The following is a 27,234-nucleotide window of genomic DNA, read 5'->3' on the forward strand; positions in this document are numbered from 1 at the left end:
TCAACACAAATTTACAACCCCATCCATCGTTTTCTTGGTGATTTTCACATGGTTGACATTATGCATTTTGGGTGACGTTCAAACCTCTTCACAAACACCATATCATTGACAAAATTTGATGAGCAGGTGATGTCATAAGGCTTACCTCTCAATTTGATAGCCTTTCCCAAAGTTTGAAGTGGTTTGGCAACGTTTCTTGGCTGCTGGACTGTGTGCGCCGCACACAATTCCCAGTGCGCCGCGCACCTTGTATGCGTCGCGCCTGTGCAATCTTTCAACGGCGGGCTGGCTGCGTGTGCGCCGCGGCCCGTGAGTGTGTAGCCAAGAGCACCATTCCTTTGATTTGGGTCAAAACATGTATTTATAGCCTTGGAGGAGATGGGTTTGATTTTTGCCTCTTTGAAAACCCCTTTTCTAATGTTGTGTTTTGCACTTTTTCATTGACCTTTAAACATACTGATTTTCACTTTCCCTTTGACATTTTGGCTCAAATGATGAAAATTTCGGCACCTCTTTGCAAGGACTGTATGACAGAGCATTTGGCCATGTAAATCATAACTGCATCTGAAAAGTCAACTAGTGATTTTTTGGAAAATTTTGTCATAAATGACATACTTTGACTTTTCTTCAAAACAGAGTTTTGAAGAAGAGTCGATGTCTATCCAAGTGACGATGAAGCTCTCTGAACCATAGTTGTATAAGGGCCTCCCTCTGGCCTGCATGGCTTGTTCTGGACATGTTTTCAAAGACCAAATTGATGAATTTCTAGACCCAAACATAAAAATGACTTTGTCTTGTAAAGGATCAGACCTTGCCTGTCATGAACTTTCGGTGATTATGGACAAAGACCTGAGCCAGCAGGAGCTAGACATGAGGTAAAATGATTAGCATGACTTTCTCCGTAAGATCATGGCATGCCCCTAGCAGAATGCAGCTGAGTGAATGGAGCGGGACACTTAAAATTGAAATGCACAAAGAGTTTTGATCTCTGATGGAGGGCTGACTAGACCGACTTTAACAGAAGGTTGCCTTTTTCTTTTTCCTTTTTGTTTTGTAGGTTTGCTTAATGAAGCATGCACAACTGCTACTTCCCTTGCCAACATTTCAAGGGATTTCTCTTTCTGCTGTTCTTTTTCTTCACTTCCTATAGAAATCTCTATGCCCACTGTTTCTGCTTGTGCCACTGATATCTCAGGGTGTATCCTTTCTTTCTCTTGTTGGGTGCCTGCCTTGGCTGTGGCAGCCTTCTTTTGGGCTTTCTTGTTCTTTTTCTTTCCAATCTTTGTCCTTTTTCCCTTCTCTATTTTTGTTGTTTTCTCCTTTTCTGTCTTAGGTTCAACAGTCTTGTCAAATTCCTCTTTTTCCTTCCGTTCTTCCTCTGTTTTGCCCTCTGCTTGAATTTCTTGTGCTCCCTCATCAATGTTCTTCTCAATTTCTTCAGTTTGCTCCCCCTCATCACTGCTGGATGGGCTAATGTTCTCAGTCAAAGTTCTGATGTTATCATCCCTGGACATATTTGTGAAGATCTCCTAAGCTATGGGGATAGTATAGGTGTGTAAAGCATCTTCCACCAACAGTTTGATGAGCCCATGGTGGGCTAACTGATTTTGGACTCCTGCATTTAGCTTTGTACCACATTCAATTAAAGACTGAAGGAGGAAATGTGGGATGCTCAGTTTCTTAGCTGGAGGTAAGTCCCCCATACCTCAATTCATGTAGCAGCCTGAAATGATAACCATAGATGATGCTAAACCTCCATTCACATATGATATACTTCATTATTTGATAACTGACTTCACTCTAGAGAGGAGGCAAGCTTGTCCTTCTGACCTCGTTTTTGTCTTCTACAGGATGCTCCTTAGGCAGAAAAAATGTTTTCTTAGCCACTTGTCCCAATGATTTCTCCTCTTAGCTCCAAGGGAGCCCCAATGGTAAACCGGTAATTCTAGTGACGAAATCAAGGGTAAGTTCTAGGGTCAAACCCCTAAAACTAACTGTGGCATGTGTCTTCGAATGTGGTCTTAGGTTCAATCAAAAACTCCTCAGTCACCTCCTCATCATAACCCTGAATTCTGTCAAAGAAGGATATCCAGTTTGCCCTGGTGAAAAGGTCCACCACCATAGGGTGCTCATACAATTTGCTAGAGTTTAAGGGTTCTTTCCTCATGAATCCTCTCGGCATGGTGTTAAGTTTGTGTTTTAAGCAGAAAAGAAAATGCTCAGGTGGGGAAAACAACAGTCAATCATTGAAATAGAGAATAATTGAATTTGGTTTTTTTTTAACCCAAGAAGGAATTTCCCGTGTGCTTCCTTACAACATCAAATGGCAATAATGCCCCTATTTTAAACTGCTATCACCCTGAATTTGACTGTCTGTTTATGAAAGGATTTTTTTTTTTTTACAGAACAGAGCATAAGGACACAGGTTCTTTTCTCAGCACATAGATAGATATGCAAATTCGGTTTTTTCACACACACACAGGCTGGCCTCTACTGCTGCATGTATCTTCTTTACAGGAGAAATTGAAAAATGATGAGGAGATTTCGGATGCAGAAAAAAACTGTGTAGACTCAGTGAAATATGCAGGAAGACTTTCACTTTTTCAATGTTCAGGCAGACTTTTACTCTCTTCTTCAATCTAATTCCGTGTTCAATTCACCACCTTACTCAAACAAATCATGCACAGAGAAGTTTTCTCGAGCCTACCTCGTTTTGAGCTTGAAATTCGACGAAAGTCTCGAGTTTTCTTTCTGCAGAGCTATTCTCTACCTTTCCTGTAGAACCCTTCTTGTAGAGTCCAATAGGTGGGATATTTTCAAAAAACAGGCAGAAATCTGGTGGAGGACGACTGGTTAGCTTCTTTGGAAGTGGTAGATGCGTACTCCAGTTGAGAACATCGTGAGTGCAGACTAAACAAAGGGTGGTGAATGTCTTAACTGAGCTGTTTTTTATCTGCAGGCATGATTCATGGTGAGGAGATGAGGTGGCCGGACCAGACCATTGATCCTACGTCATGGTCATAATGTTTCTGCATGTCGTCTGACCACCATCACCTCCCTTACTCCTGTTATCCACCGCCACCACTACCAGTCCCGAATATTTCTTCCTGAATGGACATTCCACACGTGCTGGCTGCGTATCTGATTGGCAGTTTTGAATTTGACGGGGCTCGTTTGGATTCCACGAGGATGTGTAACTGACTGAGGGTGGCCAGTTAACTGGCCACCGATTCCATTCAATCCGAACCATTCCCATAGTCACACAGCCTTGAAATATGATTCATGTAATTGAGGAATAGGTTTAGGCACTTACCTGTGCAGTCGCAGCCGTGTTATGCACATTTCGGATTTTTGGAACCCATTTCTTCATTGCTGTTGCTGCTTGCGCTCTACATGCTCGGCCTCAGGCTGTTTCTGATGTTCACACGTTCAAATAGAGCTCCATGCATGTTTCATATGCTATACTTTGTTGTCCCTGTCTCTGTAGTATGTTTTTCAGAGGGATCAACCGCTACAGGAATCCTGTAAAATTTCCTATAACTGCTTCTCCTTCTGGAATTGAAGCTAAAATGAGTAGGGCTACAACTGTTGACGAGGTTCTAAGCTGACAAGGAATCACAGATGGAGGGTATCAGGTATGGTGAGTGAAAAAAACTGTTGTTTTGATTTGTCATTAAAATTTTGTTTGCAACATGAAAAAATAGGATTTTTGTGTGTGACTGTGCAGGGACATAAAAACGAGTGTAATGGAGGTGTACAGAGATGGAAAAGGGTGAAATATGGTGAGGGATGGAGGCAGGGAGGTTCATAGGCCTCATAGATAGATTTCAAACCCTCGGGTCCTCTTCTGAGATCGATTTTGGCTTGTCTGTAGCTTCTACAGGATCCTCCTGTAGAAGATACAGAGCTTCCTGTAGGATGTGGAATTTCAGACCAAATGAGACCAGATCTTAGGAAAGGGTAATGATGATGGAGGAATGGATTGTGAGGGATGCATGCATCCTAGTCATGTCCTCTGTCTTTGTCTTGTGCGATCCTCCTAAAACCTGTAATGACCTTCCTGCAACCTGCAATTTATTCAACAGAAATTAGGTTTATTTTTCTCTTTTTTCTTCTTTACCTTTTTTTTTTGTCTGAGATAGCTGGGGCACCTCCAGGAGGTTTTCACCCTCATTGTCTGCCCTGGGAACCTCCAAGAGGTTTTCACCCAAGGATCTTTTATTTATTTTTTTCTTTTTTTGTGTTTTTTCTGTTTTTTTCTCTCTCTTTTATTTTTTTTTCTTCATGGTGTAGGTGGAGTGGAGACAGGGACCTACTCCACTACCAATACTGATTTACCAAGAGTCTCAATGAACTCCTGCTTGGAAAGGGGCTTCCTGTATATTTTCAATCTATGCCCATTGACGAGCATGGGGATGGCTTCTTCATCAATGGTCCGAATAAGGACTGAACCATTGTCATTGCATGTTTCCACTATATATGGTCCCAACCATCTTGTCCTTAGCTTTCCCTTGAAATCCTTGTATCTTGAATCATATAGCAGCGCCCAATCCCCTGGCTAAAATTGCTTTTCTTTGAGGTGCCGGTCATGCCATATCTTTCTTTGAAGTTGGACCACCTCTGAGTGGAGAAGGGCCTGCATTCTCTGTTCATCTAATCCATTCAGCTGAAGCAATCTTTCCTGTTGTGCATGGCTGAGATCTAGGTCCAGTTGAGCTACCAACCTCAATGTGTTATATTCAAATTCTATGGACAACAAAGCCTTCTTCCCGTAGATCACCTCATAGGGTGTGAAACCTGTTGTAGTTTTCCAAGTAGTGTTATAGGCCCAGGTGGCCTCAACCAAGAAATCTGCCCAATCTTTTCTGTTGCTGCTCACTACCTTAGTCAAAATCCCTTCCAAAGCTCTGTTAGTAACTTCCACCTGTCCATTTGTTTGCTGATGATAAGGGGTGGAATTTCTGTGCTTAATCTTGTGATGAGTGAGCAAGTCTTCAATCAGGTTAGAGGTAAACTGACTTCCTTGATCTGTGACTAATTCTCTTGGGTAGCCAAACTTGTAGAAGATATTTTCCCTCAAAAACTCAGCTACCTTTTCTTCTGTTGCTGCTTTGATTGCCTATGTTTCCACCCACTTTGTTGGGTAATCTGTGCACACAATGATGTAGGACTTCTATTTGGAAGGAGGGTTGATAGGACCCACAAAGTCCATGCCCCACTTCTCAAATGGTTCGAAATTCACTTGAGGTTGCAAAGGCATCTCATCCTTTGGAGTAGGTTTCCCCATCGTTTGACATCGGTCGCATTGGCTGATGTATCTCCTGACATCTTGATGAAGGGTGGGCCAATAGTACCCTACCTGTAGAATTTTGAAGGCGGTTCTCTTTGCTGCAAAGTGTCCTCCACAGGGCCCATCATGACAGGTTAGGAGGATGTCAAAAAATTCCTCCTCCTTGAACATCGCCTCAAAATCTGATTTGGGCCAAGTTTAAAAAGATTGCCCCCAATCCAAGTGAATGGGGAACTTTTCCTCATGATCTTTCTCTTCTATTTTGAGGACAGTTATGGTGGAAACTGTGTTGAAACCAAATAATTTGTTGTATCAGCAAACCATGGAGAGAGTACTGAAATAGCAAAAAGGTGTTCATCTGGAATTTGATCATCCACCATCCCTTCTTCACCTGCAGGCAAATCTAGTCTAGACAGAAAATCAGCAACAACATTTTCCTTACCTGGCTTATCAACAATGGTCAAATATAATTGCTGCAATAAAAGTAACCATCTAATGATACGAGCATTTACATCAGGTTTTTTCATCAAATACCTAATTGCAGCATGATCAGTATGCACGAATGTTTGATAGCTAGTGATGTAGTGTCTGAACTTGTTTAGAGAATGGACTACAACCAGGACCTCTTTCTCGGTTACAGTATAGTTTAACTCTGCCTTGGACATGTTTTTACTAACAAAAGATATGGCATACGGTAGCTTCTCCTCAACTTGTCCTAAGGCTGCTCCTATGGCTTTGTTCTAGGCATTTGTGTGAATGTGGAAAGGTAGGGCCCAACTTGGACCTCTCAAGATTGGGGCAGTTATCAGCTTACCTTTCAAAGCATCCAGAGCATCTTGACAGTTGTCAGTCCATATGAACTCAACATCTTTTCCCAAAAGACCAAACAATGGAGAGGCTAGCTTACTGAAATCTTTAATGAATCTTCTATAATATCCTGCTAAGACTAGAAAATTCCGAACATCTCTTACTTTTTGAGGAGGCGGGACCCTTTGGATGATAGCAATCTTGTTGGGATCCACCTGTAAACCTTGCTGAGAAATTGTATGACCTAGCATGGTCCCTTTAGTCATTAGGAATTCACATTTATCAGGACTGAGGGATAGGATCATATCAATACATTTGGCTAAAACTTTCCTCAGGTTGGTCAAAGCTTCTTGGAAGTTAGAACCATTAGGGGTAAAGTCATCCATATAGATTTCCACTGAATCATGAACCAGCTCGGCGAATATACTTAGTACTGCTCTTTGGAAAGTGGCAGGAGCATTGCATAACCCAAAGGGAAGGATCTGGTAGGCAAAGGTACCCCATTGACAAGTGAAAGTGGTCTCATCTTGGTCTTCTGGGTTGATTTGTATCTAATTGTACCCGCTGAACCCATCTAAGAAGGAAAAGAACTTTTTCCCTGCCAGGCCATCTAACACTTGATCTATGAAAGGAAAAGGGAAATGGTCCTTCTTGCTGGCTTTGTTAAGTTCTCGATAATCTACACATATTCTCCACTTCCCATTTTTCTTGGGCACAAGCACCAAAGGAGAAACCCACTCACTGTCAGAGATGGGGTAGATGAATCTTGCATCCAGCAACTTTTGTAGTTCTTCTTTGAAACTTTCCTTAAGGGTTGGATTCATCCTCCTTTGAGGTTGGCTGACTGGTTTACAATCCTCTTTAATGTAAATGTGATGGGTACAGACTGAAGGGTGGACTCCTTTCATCTCCTTATAGCTCCAAGCAAAAGCATCCAAATGGTTGTTCAATAAGCTACACAACTCTTTCTCCTGAGAGGTGGATAGGGATGAGTTGATCTTCAAGGTTCTTTCAGGGCCAAATTCCACATTCTTAACTTGGAGGGAGGTTGGATCAGCCACACAGAGATCAACTAAAGCATTGGCTTGGGTTTCTTCCACCAACTCTTCTAATGGTAGCACACTGGGGGGTGGATTTTGAATCAAATTCTCAATAAGATCATCCTCAATTTGAGGACCTCCCCTGGTGGCTTCCACTGTGCACAATGGTGTAGAGTAGACTTCATCCTCATCTTCCTCCTCCAACCAGAGAGGTAAGTCATGTTCTAGCAGAGGTTGGGCAGGGGGATATAGGACTAGCTGTTTGGACATATGCCCATTCTTGATGGTGATGCTCCCAGCTCGACAACTGATGTAAGCATCTGCAGTAGCTAACCAACGCCTTCCCAAGATGAAGGGATACCCAGTGAGTTTTTCCTTTTGGCTGAAGGACCAAGAAGTCAGCAGGGTACTCCTAGGAATCAATGGAGACCATGACATCTTCCACAATCCCCTCAGGAGTCACAATGGAGTGGTCTGGAAATTGCAGTACTGTTGAGGTCTTTCTTGAGGAACTCTGAAGCTTGAGTTTAAGCATAGTGTCCCTGGTGATTAAGTTAATGGCAGCCCCTAGATCAATCAAGGTGTGTGGGATTATAGTGCCATTGATGTGGACATCGACTACAGGACTCCCAAGGTCCATATATTTTGGACAGATTACCTGTCCCAACATCAAGTCAGACAGTTGTCCTATGACATTGATAGTTGGGGCATCTCTCTTGCGCCTGCCTGGGTGCCTGAAACACTTATCTTTGATCAACTTGTTGTAGATTGGTACATCTTTTATGGCCTAGAGAAGTGGTATTTTCATACATAACTATTTAAGTTCTCCCAGAAGTTCAGTTTCTTTTGGGTTTGGTTGCATGGTTCCAGTTAGTCTCTCAGGAAAGGGTGGAATGGCTTTGGGTTCACTTTCCTGTTTCTCTTCCTCGTCCTCCTTAGGAGGAGTTTGGCTATCTAGGAGGACCTTCTCAGATCATAGGTTGATCTCCTGAATCTCCACAGCATAGGTAGGGCATGTGGTTTCTCCAGTATATACCTGTTGGGCCTGTCTGTTATTGGGGTTCGGGTTCGGTTGAGCAGGTATTTGGGGTTGTCTTGGAGGAGTAGGAGGTAATGGTTGTGGTTGAGCAGGTGGTGGAGGCAAAAGAGCGGGAGGAGAGTTGTATTGGGGCCTCCACCCTTGATGTGGTGCATTCCACTGAGGTTATGGCTGAGTGTGAGAATGAAACGAGTGAGCAGCTGGTTGAGTATGGTATTGAGGAGGATACGACCAAGGAGGGGGTGTGGACCAGGAAGGATGAGCAGGGGGACCCCAAGAAGGCATGGAAGTGGCTTGATTGGGGTTGTAATTAGTTTGGGATGTCCCTTGCATTCCCTGCTGGTAAGGTCTAGGTCCATGTGACCTCCTTCGGTTCATGAAGTAGAGTGGTTCAGTGGCTCCTTTAGCCCCTTGGTACATAGCTTTATATTCGGGCAAGGAAGGGCACTGATTTGTAGGATGGTCTTCTTCACAGACAAAACACACTTCTACAGAGTGCAATGGAAATTCGTTCCTAGGATTCTTTCTGGTGCACCTGGGACAAAAGATGGCCAAAGCCCTCTCGGCTTCCTCTTGCTTCTTTTGGATTCGCAAGGTATCCATTTCCATGGCAATGGTCTGTCTCATCTCACTTTTGAAATCTTCCATTTGATTTGCAAACTTGTTTTTAAAGAATGAACTAGATAAGGGGGTACTGGCTAAGAGTTGACTTCCCCTACCTCTCTTTCTGGCTTCCCTAGAATGGTTTCTAAACACAGTCTTTATGTCATCATAAGGTAGCTGGTAGATGTCTCCCCTGGCCAGCAAATGGAGGGTATCTAGAAGGTATTCAGGGACTCCTCTGAGTAGAACCAACTTCAGAGATTTGGGGTCAAGTGTGCACCTGGCCCTTTTATAATTGAGTTGAAACCTCTCTTCATAGTCTTCTAAAGATTCATCACTTCCCATGGTCATTCGAAAGATTTCTTCTTTTGTATCCTTTGACCTACAGTAGTCCCGGTATTTGTTGTTAAAGACTTGCTACATCTGAGCCCAAGTTGTGATACTGTTTCTAGGTAGCCCCATAAACCAGCGTAGTGCTGCATCCTTGAGGGTAGAAGGAAAGAGTTTCAACTTTTTCTCGTCTTCTACATAGTCATAAGTTCGACAAAGGATAGAAAACTAAAACAAGAAGGTATCAGGGTCTTCAGTAGTCATTCCATGGAAGTGAGGTAAGGCTGAGGGACTTATGATTTTCATTTTTGTGTCCCCATTGGTCTCTCGGATGGGAAAGGTACCTTCTACTCTCTCCCCATTTCCTCTACCGTTTCCTCTCTCTCAGGAGGAATGGTTTCTTGCTCTTCTTCTGTTATAGGATCTTCGTATATCTCTGGAGGTTCACCTATAGGTTCTTCAGGATCACTACCACCAAAGAAGAGAGAAGGGTGACTCAGTGATGTGGTGGGGGTGTTGGGTAGGAATTTTCCTGAATTGTCTATGTTCCTACGAGGCATGAAATGAAATCTCTTTTTTGAGTGAATTTTTTTTTTTTTTTTTTCCTATTGGTACCTGCAAAAACTGAAATAGATTGAACTGCAACTAACTAAAATCTATCTTGCTGAAATGAAAATGCAGAATTGAAATGAAAGCAGGAAAGGACTAATATATTTTGCTGAAATGAAATTGTAGAATTGAAATGAAAGTAGGAAAGGAATAATCTATCTTGCTAAAATGAAATTGCTAAATTGAAATGAAAGCAGGAAAGGACTAATCTATCTTGCTGAAATGAAATTTCTGAATTGAAATGAAAGCAGGAAATACTAATCTACACTTGCTGAATTGAAATGAAACAACTACTGTACTCTTGCTGAAATAAACTACTTACCAGAAGGATGCAATAGAAATAGAAGAAAAGCAATAATCACAAAATACTCTGACACTTCCCCAACAACGGCGCCAAAAATATGGTGAGCTCCAATATTGCAGCAATGATGCTACAACTCCTGGGACTCCCTACTTTACTTTTATCAACCCGGTAGTTCGTAACAAACTTGGAAGCGACGGTGCTATATGCACAAGTACTAGCTCTTACTGCAGGCTGTCACTTGATCAACTGGCACAAGTTCTCTAGGAGCTTAAGCCAACTTGTATGAGTTCTTAGAAGAATCTTTTAACTGTGATGGATGAAAGCTAACTCAAAAGAGGCTAGTCTACTTGCAGAAAGAAGATGAAAGCTGAAAGGAAATGCAAACCCTAGCAAACCCTAGTTTTACCGACTAACCCTACTTGTGCAAGAAAAGAGATGTAAGCTACTGAAATGGATGCCATGGAATATTTCAGAGGTAAAATAAATGTGTTTGAGCTACTTCTGAAGGAAAATATGGAAAAATCATCTTTTTGTATTTTTGAGCAATTTTATGCAGAACTATTATGCATGTGTTTTAACTATTTCTGACTGTGCAGAGGTTTATTTGCGAAAGGAAATGGAGTGGGTGTTTGCAGGAGTTTGGGAAGGTGTGGAGAGGACCTAAGGGGTCCCTAGCACCCTTCTATAGATTTCCACCATGCTCATATCTCAAAAAATTGCTCGCGTTATCTTCTACAGGAGGCTGCAGGGGATCTACAGGAAGGAAGCTCTACAGGAATAGGCCGAAAGTGGTTTTTAGAGGATTGATGGTGGGAAAAATGGTGAGAAAGTGGAAATGAAGGGTGGATAAGGGTTTTAAGAGGTTTAGGACCTGGTAAATGAAGCTCAAGAGTGATGAAGATGGTTGGATTTGTTCAAGGATGAAGAAAACAATGTTACATAAAAATGTAGAAATTAGGGCAAGTTGGGAAAGTGTGGCGAATGAAGGAAAGAAATTTTGAGTGAGGGACTGGAGCAGGTTGTATGATGGAGGAAGGGTAGGTAGGAATGTATTATAGGTGCTCTGCACACTACTTTCCAAAACTGACCCAAACAAAGACTAAAAAAACAAAGATTTCTCTATTTTGACCTAATCTGCCCTAAAAACTAGAAATATGATGAACAGAAGTTTATAGATAGAAAATCATGCAAGAGAGCTATGGAAACTGAGCAAGAATAGATCTAAACATGAAAACACAACTGATATCAACTTTTCCAACTCAAAATCTAACACTAACAATTGCATTGGAAGGCAAAAACAATGTTTTTGTGGCAGCAAGTGTGCCTTGGTCTCAATTCATGGTCCCAAGGAGGGAGAAATGAGATCAAGGACTCCTTGGTAGTCTTTTTGTGGATATTTTCTGTTACCAAACTATCAAATCAACTTGAAGCATGAACAACTATCTTAATCATCAAAAACAACTTAAGTGATAAAGCAAGATTTTAACCTAAATAACAGAAATTATTCTATGAGTGAAAGAAAAACACATAAAAGTACACAAAGGAGTTACTGGGAACTTAGGTTGGGCCCAACCCCAAGAGCTATAGTGTCCTAAGAAAGATCAGAGATGGTTCAAAGCTGGATTCATCTTCATTGATAAAAAAATAATAGTTACATCCCAAAAATTGTCTACAAGAAGAAGCTCGAAAATGTGTTGATACAAGGCTGCACTAAAGTGCGAAAATAGACTAACAAATGACTAAACTACTAAGGCTTGAAGCCTTCCTACTTATGCAAACAAGGACTCCCAACAGTCCTCCTTAACTTTAGGAGCTTCGCTGCCCAAAACTGCAGTTAATCAGCCACTTCACTAGACCTACTCGGTTGCCCCTTGAAATCATCTTCGGTGGGTTGTTGAACTCTGAGCTGATGGTGGAGAACTCGAGGAAGGGGTGATTTAGTATAGGAGACACCCCTCCTACAAATCCTCAGCCTTGTTTCTTCGTATTTGGCTGCCAGTCTGCTCATAAATGCCTGATCTTGGTCCAAAAATGTCCAAAAATATGAAATAAGCATGTATTAGACTTTGTGGTAAAGTGACTATTCCCATTCACATAATTAACATAAACATATTCAAAAGCATTCATAAAACTATGGAGAATGGTGGATTAAATGAGAAATAATAGGAAAAATGAGCCCATATAGTTACCCATGTCTGGGGCTCATCATCGAACACCTGTGAAATCACTCGATCGAGGGCCAATGATGAGAACCCATCGTTGAGTGGGAAGAACTTGTCATTGAGGCATGCAAGCTCTAAGGTACTGGAAAGGAGTTTCTAGATAAGCATCCTGGAAAATGAGCTGAAGTCGACAGGAAGTGATCCGTCGAAGGAAGGTCATAATGGATCCTTCATCATCGGCACGAAATGAGAAACACAATTAATGAGAGTAATCCAGGAATGTGATAGATGATCAGATAATGTACATGCAAGAAGAGTTCTCTTGAACATCTATATGAAACGATCCATAGTTTGGCAACATTTTTAATCATAGGACCAAAGGTGATGGTGACATGGCAGAAATCAGATGATAGGTTAAAATGGATAGCCCAAACCCAGGAAGTAAAGTGACAGAGTGAGGATGTCCAAAATCCCAGCACAAACAACAAATGAGTGTCAATGTTCAAGAGTGACATGCTACCTCAAGTGAAGAATACAACTGATGAATACTTCCAATTTTCCCCCACTATTTCTAGCGAGTACCCCAGTTATTTTTGAAACACAAGATTTAAGGGAATAACATATGCTTGTAATATAATCCCATCCTTCGGATGGATCCTACCTAGTAAATTTTAATGAGCCCTAGGAAGGATAAGCTCGGTCTCGTCATAATGACAAGTCCTATGTCATTTAATCTTTTAACGAGTTCGACAAAGGTGAAACGCAGAATCTTTTTCATGTTTAGAGAGTTTGAAAAAGACAAAGAAAAGATAACTCCATGGGTCCCTTTTCGTAAACTTGTCTCTCGAACCCAAAAAGATAGAAACCACTATTCAAGAGAACCTCCTAGTCATGTTTGACTAAGGTATACCTTTTTCGTAAATAGATTTATCCTAGCTCTAAAAAGGCGTAAACGTATACTGGGTAAATGATGTTCCAAAGCCTTTAACGAGTTCAAAACAACAAGATCTCGAAAATATTTTCATATTTTGAGAGTCAGAAAAGAGCTCAAATATGACTCCCTACTTTTATTTGCTTTAACGAGTCTAAAAGTGAAAAATACTCGGCAATCTTTTCACTTTTTATGAGTCAGAAAAGAGATTAAAAGTGACTCGTCCCAGAGGAACGAGTAGTATAAAGGGTAGCAAATGGTTCTAGTTATGGTTGAATGGCTCAAAAACTAAGAGGTCAAGAGACTCGCTAGTAAAACCACTCATCACTATGGTTACTCAAGAAAGGGTAAAACAACCAAGTGAAAGTGAATGATTGGCCAAAGATATGGTGGCGATGGAGTGGAGAAAAAACCAAGGCTTATCTAATGGGAGAGGTTGATAAAAATGGAAATTATGAGGGTTAAAATGGATATGGGTTCATTTATATACAAGCCTGAACCACGGGGAACTATGCTTCGATTCGGTTTCATGTTTACACAAGCTTGAAACGAAAAACTATGCCTGGATGAAAAAATTGCATGCCCCCAGCATGATGAGAGGGAGGCACATGCCCCCCAAAAATCATTTCATTCACCAAAGTAGACATCGAGTTGCTAAAAGGTTGATGGAATGAAGTTTCATTTTTGAGATCAAGGAAAGACTCAACTGGAATTTGACGAGATCTTAATCAAATACTCAATTTGGAGAAGGGAGTTGTTTCATTTTTTAATGAGGTTTACATAGTAAAAGAACTATCCTCGAGACTCCTTGTTTGATTTTTTAAGGAGCTTAACACAAGATCAGGAACCATGCTCCAACACTTTGTTTCATTTTTTAATGAGGTTGACACAAGACCAAGAAGTATCCTCATGACATTTGTTTCATTTTTTAATGAGGTTGATACGGGAACAAACTATCCTTGAATCTTGTTTCATTTTTTAACGAGGTTGATATAGAAAAAGAACTATCCTCGCAATCTGTTTCATTTTTTAATGAGCTTGATACAAGAACAAACTATCCTCGAAATCTCTAATCATGGACCATATGAGAACGTGCCCCCCAAGAGGTCCTCACTGGATGGGAGAACTACGCTTTGGGAGGAACACATGTCAACTGGTACAAATGACAGATTAGGTTCCAATGCCCCCAATACATAATGTACCATGCCATATGCATGATCATTAGCAGATGTGGAGACAGAACGACTATCCATATAATTGACCTGTGGTGGGGAGGGTACTGCTTGCAAACGAGAACCAATAGGGGATGGCGATAGGATTGGAGCCATCTGGTGACCAACGAATGATAATTGATCAATGGTCACTATTCTCTCTTCGTGTGGAAAACAAACCACATGGAAGAGCGAAGAAACAAGAGCCTCCATGACATAAAAAGAGTCACTCCCATTTAGAAGATCGAAGTCTAAGGGACCTTGTACTACCATCATGTCTATATAGACGGTCTTTCCTCCCAAAGTAATAGGGAACTTCAAAAGGATCCCTAAAGGTTGATTGGCTCCTTTGTTGAAAGCTAATAGATTCTGGGTGACAGACACAAGTTGTGGGGATCCCAAATCGTGCCAAGTAGTAGAAGACATGATGTTAACAGATGAGCCTTCATCTAATAGAGTTCCATGTACTACCATATTATAGGCTTGTACCATAATATGGAAAGACACATAAGATGGGAGGCGGAATGCAGTCAATTTACTCCAATCAAAAGAAACAACATAACTACTTGGTGGGGGTGTCATAGGATTTCCCCCATGCTTTAAAGGAATAGGAGAAGGACTCTCCTGAACAACTGGGATGTTAGGTCCACTATTCGATTCATGAGAATCTGGGGAGATGAGAAGAACATGAGCAGTATGATCACTACTCTCTTCGGGAATAAAGTGAACAACTGAAGGCGGAGCCAAGTCCACACTGTTTTCGACCAATGGTTGGTCGGGAATAGACACAAGAGAGTCATGCTCAGGAAAAGAAGGATGGGAAAGAGATGAATCCAAGTCAATCTCTTTACCAACTAGGAGAGGGTTAGAAGAAAGCCTCTAATAACAAACAGGAAGTTGGGGTTGAAGAGATGTAAGGTTTTGCAAAATTTTGGAAGCTTTATCCATAAGAGGACAAAGGTGAAGAAGACGCTCTCCTTCACACAACCTACATGGGAATTTAATTTCTCCCTTCTTCTTACCATCTCTAGCCGAGGGTGTAGCATAGACATGATCTCCAGAGGTCGATGGGGATGGTTGATCCAGTTTTTGAGACCATACCTATAAGACTCTGGGAATACCAGGACAGTCTCGAAGGAGATGGTCACCCTTACATAGCCTGCAAGGGAATTTTACCTTCTGCAAATGATTAGAATGCTTGTCGACGGGAAGCGCATTTGGAGCAGTAGCTGCACAATTGGCCTCTCGCTTATCTGACTTCTTCTTCTTCGTCTTCTTCTTCTTCTTCTTAGCCTCCTCATTACTAGATTTGAAACTTTCACCATGCGAAGTAGAAGAGGAGGGTGAAGAAATAGGTGAAGAAGGTGAGAGGCCAACCTTAGAATCAACAAGGTGTTTTTCAGATGAAGGAGATGGTTGGACAGAAGTTGGGACACTCAGGACCACCGAGGTTGAAAATAACCAGACAAGTAAACCAATAGTTAACCCAATAAGGGACAACATTGCCATATAATGAGAGCCAACATTTCCAAAAGAAGGAAAAGGATTAGGACTCCCATCGGATGGGAATCCTTCATTAGTAAACTCTAGAAATGCCGCCATTCAAATTTAAAGAGTCAGTAAAGATAAAATAGGACTAGTCAGGGTACTCTAGGCATAAAGGATTACCAAGTAACCGTGAACTGTAGAATAGCTCCCAGTGAACCGAAAAGTACGAGCAGGAAATCTCCCCGAATGTTGTGTTGGGTGTATCATGTTTACAAGGTGGCAGACTCAACTTCCTATGGATAAAGGATTGCAACCTATAGTGGTCTCCCTTTATATACACGACGGCACAGAGAGTACAAGTCCTTGCTAGTGTTGTCTAATGCAAGATCGTTGCAAATGATAATGGCTAGGTTTAAAGATGCCAGAACATGTCTCTAGCCTAGAACACTAAATGTGAGTGTTAAGTTTCAATGCTTCCTTAGGTTAATTGAATAAATTTTAACGGTTTATCTTGAATTAGGTTTCAATTTCAAGGCCCTACTGCTGTCATCTGAAAACTTCTATATGCATCTATATGAGAAAAGAAATCTTTGTCTTCGATGAAAGTTTACATTAACTTAGGGATAAAGAAAACAAAATCAACGCAACAACCAAAGAATGAAATCTTCTACTAATACATGTACTAAACGGACTTAATCTTCCTTAACAACAACAGAAAAATTATTTCATTTCTCTTACCTATGATGATGCAATTCTAGCTCCTCAATAACACTAATAATGCAATATTTTCACTTAAGTAAACTAGAATGATGTTCTTCTTTTCATAAAATGAAAAATGAATCTTTCACATAAAGCACTTTAATAAAAAATTTCACAATTACGAACAAACAAGCATCCATCAAATCCAAAGCATGATAAATGAAACTAAAAGCAACTTCTTCCCTTAATCAAACAAACCAAACACATAAATGCTTCAATCGACAAACCTAGCAATGTAATCTATGCTCGCAAAGAGAAAAGAGACTCTTTAAATAAGAGAACAAATGAGACTCTTTCACTCATTCAATTGAAAATGAAGCAATGAAGATGTTGTGACTTAAATATGGATTAAATGAAGTAGAAAATCAGAAACTTTACATAATGATTAAACAAACAAATGAATGATAATTGACCTAGATGCCCGAGGGTCATAGAAACCATCCATAAAACTCAAAAAAATAAAGCAATAAAACATCAAGCCAATCAATCAATCAAACCCAGCAAGCAAAGCATCCTAGTCACTTTTGGGCGAAAGAAGAGAGTGTGAGGGTCAAGACACACTAGCACTGGAATGGGAGAAACTCTGATTTTTCTTAACTTAGAAACTGAAACGACTTTTTTGTTGAAACTAGCATTGAAAAGGGGTCCGATGCGACTGTCAGGCTAAAACTAGTGCTAATCGACGCAACTGTTTGGTTGAAACTAGCACTGATCGAGGGATTCAAAGAAAAAATAAAAAATAACTTCATCCAGCACCAGAATTAACACATCAGACTGTGGGCTAGTGTTTGTATGTCTTCAAACAAGTCAATACATAACCATAAGACCATAAATAAACAAACTAGGCACATGAGTAGAAAACAAAGAGTGATGAAAAGGAGATGTATTTCCCTAGTGGAGTCGCCAATTTGTGTTTAGGAATATCCTCTCTATGGACAAGGATGATCCCTCTAGCCCAAGAGAGTGGGTCTAGACACAAACAATACAATCTAATGTAAATTTCCTTAGATTAGAATCGAATAAGAGGGCATGCCTCCTATAAATCTAATCCACTTGATGATGATCTTGCTTCCTTGCTACAACTTCCTTTCATTCCTTTCATTCAAGTACCTAAAACAAACATGCAAGAAACAACAAGAAACGTGATAGCATAAAATCAAATCCAAACTACTTAAAAGTTCAAGGAGTTCTAAGCTATCAAATGTAATATTACACCCGATATAGGAAATAAACCATTAGCTGTATTAAAATAAACTTCAAAGAGAAATACAACCGAAGCCTTGACGTTGGAGATCTCCTTTGCAGTATCGAAGTCCCACTACACGCCTTTTCAACACTATTTTCATCCTCTATCTTGACATGAAATGGCTTCCGAGCTCTAAATCTCTCTCCTCGTGCTTTAGCTACCAAAGACTAGTCTTTTATCATCTAAGACTAATCTTCTTCTATCAAAAGCTAAATATTTCAGAATTTTGCAGATGCTTCTATCTCTCCACTACTTTCACTATGTGTTGTATTGTAACCGAAACGGGTAAGAGGAAGTGGTTTATATAGGGAGAGGAGGATAAGAATGAGATCCACTCAAAGGGGAAGAAGGTATTATCTCCTTGGGAAGGTCCACTTTTAAGGGGGAAAGAACCTTATATGGAGTTCTCGACCCTTATCCACCCAAATGAACATCCATCACATTGCCACTAGAAGTTTCTAGACGTGAAACTCTGTTTCCTTTTATAAAAATTTTCCATAAGTAGACCACCATGGGTATTGGGCTAACAGTAGCGCTGATCGGTGTGGGTCATAGTTTAAAACTTTGCCATCGGTTCAAGTGAGACATTGGGAAAGAGCATTGATCTTAAAAATTGGGTTTTAAGAAGGATTCTCTGGAAATGTTCTGAAGGGAGTGGGGACTAATTTCTTCAAACTTCAAGGGATGCAAGAGCATATGTTTCACAGTGAAAGTATAACGTAGTAGTCACTACTATGGTTCCCGCGATCAGGAACGAGGAGTGAGAGGAGAGTGGTAAATTACTGTGTAACAACGGGCTTTGGGTTGTTGAAGTTGTGTCTTTGTTTGGGTTGGATGGCAACGATGGCATTCATGGGAACACAGTAGAGGAAGTTCCTCGAATTTTTTATTTGAAGTCACTGTTTAGTGCTTCTCCCTTCACAGGTGTGCGAGGCGGTAGGGTCATGTGGAAGTGAAAATATCTAGGTCTCGGGCCACCTCCTATACAAGAAATTCGCCCTACACACTATTCCACTACACACTTGAGTTCATGGCAATGGCATGGGCAGTGACTGCTAGAGGTTGTGGTAGGAGAACTAGGACGACTATGAAGGATGAGAAACCCAACTCTTCTGGGGAAAAATGCAGGGACGCAAACCAGTGGCCAACATAATAAACGATGCGCCAACAACATACAATGAAGGGACAAGAGAGGAAATGAAGAAGTTTATTGAGGAATGGGAAGATGACTTGAATGGGTAGGTTGGATTGATGGACATTGAGGTGGAGGATTGTTAGGCTATGGTGCCTAATCCTTGACACACTCGTGGTCGTGTCACCCAATTTAAATAGACTTTGTACCTCTATTGGTTCATGAAGGGTATCTTAGCAAAGGCCTCGAAGAAGATCTCTCTCAGCATGGAAATAACAATGTAGGACTTTGCCAACTATAAACATAACTTCCAGAAGCTACAGTTTCAGCTAGAAAAGCAAGATGGCCACCTTCGACGAATTGAAGATCACCTCCCTTTCCTTCTCTGACTGACAGTGCTTTCGGGACCCAATGCTAATGATTCGGCTCCAATAGATTATGTGTCTACCGAGGGAGAGGAGAATTTTGTTAGTTGGTGTTATTTTGTTTTATTATATATGCGAATAGCTTTTAATTTATAGAATTTTATTTCTTATGTTCATAGGCAAATAGTATTTGGGCAAGGCAAAGACATATAGACTTATATACCTTGGGTAGAAAGACTAATTATTTTTTGCTTCTGAATGGATTATCATGTTGTTAGGTGGCCAAAAAAATTGGTTTTCGTCTAGGAAAGTTGAGGCCACCTAACTAATCATATGTGGATGTAACTTGCTTATATTTTAATGAAAATGGAAGGACCTACAAAGCTTACAAAAAACAAAATTAACAGAGAAATATGCCTACCCCATATAACCAAAAATATTATGTGATCCAAATCTATCGATTCATTGCATTCAACAATAGTCTCTTTAGCCACTCGATATTATCTTCATCAGTGACTATATTTACGTAACTGTTACAGGTGAAAAACCTAGCATGCCAACTAACTAAAAAGACCAAGGAAGGAATCCAAGCATGCATGTTGAAAAGGAAAACACCAAAAATGCGCCCACCCTTTTAGAAAAAGCAAGGCATTACTTTTGCAGCTATGTGTTGACCCTAAAAGGATACAAGGATCATGCATAATCTACCTTATTAACAACTCTTTTTGAATAAACCATAACTAATCTAAACTTTAGGAACCTTAAGATAGAATTGGTAACATTCCACATGTGCTATCGATAATTATTCATCCAAATTTCGTGAAGATTTATATTAAAGACATACACTTGGTAGAGAAATGAAGGCATGTGCCCTTCCTCTCATGAATGTCTGCAACATTTTTCACTTCACCAACTATCTCCCCTGGTATGTGTGACAAAAAAATACCACCAAATGGCACTTGAAATGAGATCTAGATGAAAGATCAATAATAATTATAAGCATGCCCTACTAAAATACCGAGCCAAACTTACCAAGCATGTATCAATATTCAGAAGCTTTTGCAGCATATTCATCATTATATATTTTCAATATGTGGCATTAGTGTCTACATGACAGAGTTTATACTCTCCATTTTATTCAAATCAGGCTACAGACTTAATGGAATGGAATAAAATGTTGATATGAAGAAACCCTTTTTGTATCCATGGACGTTCTACAAATGCCGCGAAACTTTCAATCTGAACTCCTTGATGAACTAGATTTTTAAGATGTTGGGCTTCTTCGTAATGGTATCTAAATGCAGAATTACAATTTTCAAGATGAAATACTAAGCTTATATAACTATTCTAGTTACCGAATGAGAGTAAACTTTGGCCCGAACAAGGATTAGATATCTGATCTTGGTTTGGAGTGTTTCCTCTACTTCTCATCTTGAGAGGTCCTAAGAGGCTCTTTGTTATTAATGCTTTTACACTGGACTTTAAATGTTGAAGTAAATTGATTTTATATTCCTCAAAAACCTTAATGTGCCACCAAAGTTTTTGGAACGCTTGAGCAACCCACACTAAAAACATATCATTCATAAGGGAAAAAAGACTACAAGGAAATGTACGCATATAAATTGGAAAGAAGAAGGAAATGTAATATGATATTAGAATTGCATTGAACTTTCTCCATTTGTGTACTAATTATATTGAAAGTCTTCAAGATCATTGTAAAGAACACTGAGTTGTTATGTGTGACGAGCCCCAATTTTTGGTACAATTTGGGCTCATTGGGCCTACTTACCTTGCTCAACCATTCATCTTTTATCACTTATGCATTCATTTCTTAGTATATTCGTGTTGTTTGTAGGAAGAAGGGCAGGCATTATATCTATGTGGCTAATACATGATGATTTCAGGTTTTTGGCATTAAAGAGAGAAAAAGACCACGCAGAAGGAGACAAGGAGACAACAAAGGTGGCATTGCAGGTTTATAGGGAGGTTGTCTACAGCCTTAAATGACTTCCCTCGTGATTTTCACCTTAACTCCGAGCTCCAACAGCTCTCCCCACCGAGCTTAAAGGCAACCAACACGTTCTACAGGATCAGCAGTTTTACAGCAGTTTGACTTTCAGTTGGACAGCCAAGCTCCACGAATGGAGGAAGCCAGCTTGATCTCCATTGTGTATAAATATGAAGGCCATAGCCTTTGTTAGGGGCTTTTTGACCTTTTGAATTACTATTGTAATTTCTGAGCACGAGTTACAGCTCGGTGTTTGTTTGTTTTGTAAGCCAGTTTTGGCATGACATTAGACTTTTGATTATGAATAAAGGCAAGCAGATTTGGATCTAATTCTGAGCTTTTAAGGGAGCTATAGCTCTCAGGTTAGGGCCCAACCTGAGAGCAATAGATCTCCTCTTCTTTGTAGTGTTATTTGCCTTTCGTTGCAACACTTTATTTCCTCTGTTTGACATGCATTTAGAATTTACAGTCTGCTGATTTGATTTCGTTAATGGGATTGAGTAGGATTAGCTTATGGTTAAATCACTTTCAGTTGCTTAGATCAGAATAGGAGGTTTGTAATTCACGGGAGCTCCAAGAAAAGGTTGATAGTGCCTTCACTGCCATCTCTGTTTAGAGATTGGGGTGCAGTCGATCCCAACCACCAAAAAAACGCAGTCTTTTACTTTCATGCAAGCTGCAACACAGTCATTTTAATTGTAGATCCATCCGTGCACTTTTATCTTGAACCATACTTCTTCATTTTAAATCCATGCATGACTTCTCTTCACGATTTACATTGATGTTCATTTGTTTAATAGCACAGGTAGCACAGGTTAATGAATTCTCGTTTTTGGTGCAAGACATAAGCAATTTGTTTTATTTACACTGCTCAGTATCATTCCACTTCCTTCTTCTTCTTCTTAGCCATGCCTCAAGCCACCTACTCGACCTCTGTTCAGCTCGTTTACCTTCCAACTCTTCCATTGTCCACGTAGCTCCATTTTCTTGACCTTTCGTTGCTTCCATCCTTCTATCCACCAACCAACTTCATGCACTCTTTCTCCATCTTATTTCTCTACCCTTGAGTCATCAAAAGCTCCATCTCCATCTTACCTATCCACCTATACCACTCCATCACTTCACCATCACCCAAAACCCCCACGGTAGAACATCCTGTAGAAGTTAGCAGATTTCCTGTAGAAATCCTGAGTTTCCTGTAGGATCCCCTGCAGACATCCTGTAGGAGCCCGCAAACTTGGTTGCCGAGCATCTGAACGTTGTGGACTTCTGTGGACTGATGCTAGGGATCCCCTGGGACCTCTCCTAGCCCCCTGACCTTTCCCAAGCTTTCCTTCCCTTCGCACCACCTCTGCACAACCAAACCCTAATAAGAAACAAAATCATAATCACTCCAACCACTTAAGCAAAAACACAAAAACAATGTTCTTTTCAATAGAAGTAGTTTAAGTTCATGCATTTCATATTACTATAGGTAATGGCATCATTCTTAGACATTTGCACTCCCACCATGGTATCATAGAGATTAAGCTAGTCAGATTAGGGTTTACTAGGGTTTCCATGTTTTGGTTGGCTTTCAGTTCATTTTTGCAAAGTAGATTAGTTTCCTTTGAGATAGCCTTCGTGCATCATTTAGCAAGCTTCTTCTAAGAGCATATAGAAGTTGGCTTGAGCCCTAGCAGACTTGTCCCAGCTGACCAAGTGACAGCTGCGACAAGAGCTAGTACTTGTGCATACAGCACCGTCACTTCCAAGTTTGTACGAACTACCGGGTTGATAAAATTAGAGATAGGAAGCCCCAGGAGTTGTAGCATTATTGCTACAATACTGGAGCCCACCATCTTTTTGGCACCGTTGCCGGGGAAGCGTCAGAGTATTAGTAATTGTTGCTTTTCTTCTATTTTCTTACTCTTGCCTTCTGCTCAGTGGTTTATTTCATTTCCATTCTGCAAAAGTAGCATAGACATTTCCTGCTTTCATAGATTAGCATTTCCTGCTTTCATAGATTAGCATTTCCTACTTTCATAGATTAGCCTTTCAATTCCGCAATTTCAATTCTGCAAGCATAGATTAGCATTTCAATTCTGCAAGCGTAGACTAGCATTTCCATTCCTGAAATTTCATTTGAGCAAGATAGATTAGTCCTTTCCTGCTTTCATTTCAATTCCGCATCTTTATTTCAGTAAGATAGTTAGTTGTAGATCAATCTGTTTCAGTTTTGCAGGTACCAAGAAAAAAGCAAAAGCAATCAAAAAGAAGTTTTCTCCATTTCATGCCTCGTAGGAACCGAGATAAATCAGGCAAATTCCTACCCAACACCCCCACCACATCACTGAATCACCCTTCTCTCTTCTTTGGTGACAGTGACCCAGAAGAACCTATAGGTGAACATCCTGAGATAGACAAAGATCCTATAGAAGAAGAAGAGTTAGAGACCACTCCATCTGAAGCTATGGCTGACAATAGAAGAGAAGATGAGAGAATAGAAGGTGCCTTCCCCATCCGAGAGACCAATGGAGAGATGAAAATGAAGAACATTAGCCCCTCCGCCTTACCTCACTTCCATGGACTGACTACTGAAGATCCTGATACCTTCCTGTTTGAGTTTGCTGTCCTTTGTAGAACCTATGACTATACTGAAGATGAGCAAAAGCTGAAACTCTTCCCTTCAACTCTTAAGGATGCAGCATTACACTGGTTCATGGGCTTACCTGGGAATAGTATCACCACTTGGGCTCAGATGCAGCAAGCTTTCAATACCAAGTACAGGGATTACTGTAGGTCCAAGGAAACCAAGGGAGAAATCTTTTGGATGACCATGGGAAATGATGAGTCCTTAGAGGATTATGAGGAGAGGTTCCAACTTAGCTATAAGCGGGCCAGGTGCACACTTGAACCTGAATCCCTCAAGTTGGTTCTGCTCTGAGGAGTCCCTGAAGACCTCTTAGATACCCTTCACATGTTAGCTGGGGGGGACATTTACCAACTGCCTTATGAGGACATCAAGATTGTGTTTAGAAACCACTCCAGGGCAGCACGGAAACGAGGTAGAGGAAACCTCCTCTCAACTAGTGTCCCTTTCTCCAAACATGAGCTTGCAAATCAATTAGAAGATCTCAAGAGTGAGGTGAGACAGACCATTGCCATGCAGCTGGACACATTCAGGATCTAGCAGAAGAAAGAAGAGGCTGAGAGAGCCTTGGCTGTCTTCTGCCCTAGGTGCACAAGGAGACACCCTAAGAACGAATGCCCATTGCATTCGGTTGAAGTATGTTTCGTTTGTGAGGAGGACCATCCCACAAATCAGTGTCCAACCTTACCTGGGTTTAAAGCCATGTACCAAGGGACAAAAGCTCCCACTGAACCTCTCTATTACCTCAACCAAAGGAGGCACAAGGATCCAGACCTTATCAGCAGGGAATGCAAGGGGCACCTCAAGCTTATTACAGCCCCAACCAATTGACTCCTGTGCCTTCCTAGGGTCCCCCTGCTCATCCTTCCTGGTCCATGCCTCCTCCATGGTCTTATCCACCTCAGTACCCTACTCAACCTACTTCTCATTCATATCATTCACATGCCCAGCCACAGCCTTAGTGGAATGCACCTCATTCGGGGTGGAGGCCCCAATACAACACTCCTCTTGCCATTTTGCCTCCACCACCAGTTCAACCTCAGCCTTTACCTCCTGCTCCTCCAAGGCAACCTCAAATGCCTGCTCAACCGAACCCGAACCCCAACAATAGACAGGCTCAGCAGGTATACACTGGGGAAACCTCATGCCCTACCTATGCTGTGGAGATCCAGGAGATCAATCTCCGATCTGGAAAGACTCTTCCAGATCGCCAACCTCCTCCCCCAGATGATGAGGAAGATAAACAGGAAAGTGAACCAAAGGCTATTCCACCCTTTCCTGAGAGACTAACAGCCACCACACAACCCAACCCAGAGGAGGATGAGCTTCTAGGTGAGCTCAAGCAGTTGTGTGTGAAAATACTACTTCTCCAAGCCATCAAGGATGTGCCAATATACAACAAACTGGTTAAGGAAAAGTGTTTCAAACACCCAGGCAGGCGGAAGAAAGATGCTTCAACCATTAATGTCATAGGACAACTATCTGACCTTATGCTAGGACAAGTCATCTGCCCAAAGTACCTAGATCCTGGAAGTCCTGTAGTAGATGTCCACATCAATGGCACCATCATACCTCACACCTTGATTGATCTCGGGGATGCCATTAATGTGATGACTAGGGATACCATGCTCAAACTCAATCTTCAGGGTTCCTTGAGGAAGACCTCGACAGTACTGCAACTAGTAGATCGCTCCACCGTGACTCTCGAAGGGATTGTGGAGGATGTCTTGGTCTCTATTGACTCTTGGGAATACCCTGCAGACTTCCTGGTTCTGCAACCAAAGGCAAAGCTTACTGGATATCCTCTCATTTTGGGAAGGCCTTGGTTAGCTACTGCAGATGCTTACATAAGTTGTCGTGCAGGAAACATGACCATCAAAAATGGTCCCATGTCCAAGCAGCTAGTCCTATACCCTCCTACCCAACCCTCCTTAGAGCATGACTTACCACTCTGGTTGGAAGAAGGAGAGGAAGACGAGGTGTACTCAACACCTCTGTGCACCCTAGATACCACTAGAAGAGTCCCCCCAACCGAGGATGACTTGATCGAGACCTTGATCCAGAATCCACCTTCCAGTGCACTACCCTTAGAGAAATTGGTGGAGGATGCCCAAGCTAGCACCTTAGTGGATCTTTGTAAAACCAACCCGGTTACTCCCAGAGTCAAGAATGTGGAGTTCGGCCCTGAGAGAGCATTGAAGATCAGCTCCTCCCTATCTCCTTCCCAGGAAAAGGAGCTGTGTAGCCTGTTGGCCAGCCACCTAGATGATTTTGCTTGGAGCTATAAGGAGATGAAAGGAGTTCATCCTTCGGTCTGCACCCATCATATATACATCAAAGAGGATTGTAAACCGGTTAGGCAACCTCAGAGGAGAATGAATCCAGCCCTTAAGGACATCGTCAAGGAAGAATTGCAAAAACTGTTGGATGCTGGATTCATTTACCCCATCTCAGATAGTGAATGGGTGTCCCCTCTGGTCTTGGTTCCCAAGAAAAATGGGAAATGGAGAATCTGTGTGGACTACCGAGAACTGAACAAAGCTACCAAGAAAGACCATTTCCCTCTACCTTTCATAGATCAAGTGTTGGATGGACTGGCAGGAAAGAAGTTCTTCTCTTTCCTGGATGGGTTTAGCGGGTACAACCAGATCCAAATCAGCCTGGAAGACCAAGATAAGACCACCTTCACCTGTCCTTGGGTTACCTTTGCCTACCGAGTTCTTCCCTTTGGGCTATGCAATGCCCCTGCTACCTTCCAGAGAGCTGTCTTGAGCATCTTCTCGGAGCTGGTCCATGATGCAGTGGAAATCTATATGGATGACTTTACTCCTTACGGGGCCAACTTCCAGGAAGCATTGTCCAATCTGGGAAAAGTCCTAACCAAATGCATCGAGATGAACTTGTCCCTTAGTCCTGAAAAATGTGAATTCCTAATGACTGAAGGGACGGTGCTAGGCCATACCATTTCTTGCCAAGGGTTACAGGTGGATCCTAACAAAATTGCTCTCATCAAGAAGGTTCCACCTCCTCAAAAGGTAAGGGATGTTCGGAGTCTCTTGGGATTAGCAAGATATTACCGGAGATTCATTAAAGACTTCAGCAAGCTAGTCTCGCCATTGTTTGGCCTGTTGGCAAAAGATGTGGAGTTTAAATGGACTGACGATTGTCAGAAGAGTTTGAATGAATTAAAGGACAAGTTGGTGTCAGCCCCAATCCTGAGAGGTCCAAACTGGGCCCTACCTTTCCACATCCACACTGATGCCTCGAACAAAGCCATA

This window comes from Pinus tabuliformis, chromosome 8 (assembly GCF_031772625.1).
Source record: "Pinus tabuliformis cultivar Carrire ecotype Pingquan chromosome 8, CPIR1, whole genome shotgun sequence".
NCBI classification, from domain to species: Eukaryota; Viridiplantae; Streptophyta; class Pinopsida; order Pinales; family Pinaceae; genus Pinus; species Pinus tabuliformis.